Raw genomic sequence first — 1,567 nt, 5'->3', positions numbered from 1 at the left:
AGAGGTGGGTGGATCACCTGAGGTCGGGAGTTCAAGACCAGCCTGACCAACATGGAGAAACCCCGTCTCTACTAAAAATACAAAATTAGCTGGGTGTGGTGGTGCATGCCTGTAATCCCAGCTACTTGGGAGGCTGAGGCAGGAGAATCGCTTGAACCTGGGAGGAAGAGGTTGCAATGAACAGAGATCGCACCATTGCACTCCAACCTGGGTAACAAGAGCGAAACTTCATCTCAAAAAAGAATAGTAATCTGTTCTATTGTTGATAGAAATCCTTTATTTTATATTTGTGGTTAAAACATGTAGTTTTTTTTTTTTACATAAGTAAGGCATTGAAACAACATTGTTTTCTGTTAAATACGTATATAGCGTAGTTTTTGAGTCGCAGCCACATCACAATATTTTGCACTGTCATCTCAGTTTTTTTGTGAATTCCAAAAGAAACAGCATAAGATTTTCCTAGGATACCTAATGAGCAAAAGCTTGAGTCACAGGAAGGATTGGGAGAATTCCCACTTAAGAACTACCTTTGTATAATAAATATAATATCACAGTAATTTCTCATATGGAAATGTTTTAATTTACCGTTTGCTAACCATTGCTGGAGTCATGGTGTCTGCTCAGGGGACAGAAAGGATTAATTTAATATGATTACTGACGAGTGGTCTTCGAGTCTGATTTAATTCCAAATGTGAATATGTCTGATGTTTCTCCTTTCTAGGAATATTTCAAGACATGATCTCATTTCATTGTCTGTGCTGCATTGTTTTGTTGAATATGTTCTTATTTTTTCAGTGCATAGAGATTCAATGGAGGCAATCGCTTTCGAGAACCTGAAATTAGAAAGGATGCCAGATTCATATGAAAAAGGGACTTTTCAAATACCAAGGGCCCTACAAATAAATGCACTTGAATAGTAGTCCTAGTGGAAAATAAGACAGCTTGAACACCTGATTTTTATTATAAGTATTACAAATAGGAATGCAATTTAGCTATTCCAAATTATTACCAATTAATGGAAGATGATTATTAAACACAAATTTGAACTTTTAGAACCCTTAAGTCATCAAGTTTTTCAGAAAAGCATATAGCTTTAAATCATAATTTTATAAAAACTAATTTTAGATGGAAATTTTTCTAATAATTTTCTACCTTGTGGATCAGAGCATACCGAATTTAACTTTTTAATGAGTACTCAGGGTTATTGTTATGAGCATAAAGTATAGGACTGTATTACTACCACCGAGGGTGGCAGTACACTGGTATCAGAGGAATCCAGGCTTTCCTAATTTTTGATTTTCCATTGTTATTCTGTTTTAGAAATATCTGGAAAAAAAAGTGCTAATAATGGCCTTGTGTATGTTTTTAATGTTTACTGAAGAGTCTTCAGGCAAGGTCTGTATGTTCATCTTAAATTCCCAAACTGTAATAGCAACATAAAACTCATCAGAGTTGATATAACACAAATGTCAAGAGATGCTGCTTCACAATTGCATTCTAATTTTATGGATTAATGTGATCATGTGCTCTGAACTGCAAACAATTTTGCATTAATAGCAACTCACAG

At 34.9% G+C, this 1,567-nt stretch overlaps 1 protein-coding gene across 2 annotated transcripts in view; it reads left to right on the top strand.

The window, feature by feature from the left end:
- CPNE8 (copine VIII) overlaps nt 1-1,567 on the top strand; it is a 247,008-nt gene that overhangs the window by 31,939 nt on the left and 213,502 nt on the right. The window lies entirely within an intron of this gene.

The sequence above is a fragment of the Mandrillus leucophaeus genome, unplaced genomic scaffold (assembly GCF_000951045.1).
Source record: "Mandrillus leucophaeus isolate KB7577 unplaced genomic scaffold, Mleu.le_1.0 Scaffold1117, whole genome shotgun sequence".
Taxonomy (NCBI): Eukaryota; Metazoa; Chordata; class Mammalia; order Primates; family Cercopithecidae; genus Mandrillus; species Mandrillus leucophaeus.
The sequence above is the reverse complement of the archived record's forward strand: the minus strand, read 5'-3'. Positions and strand labels throughout refer to the sequence as shown.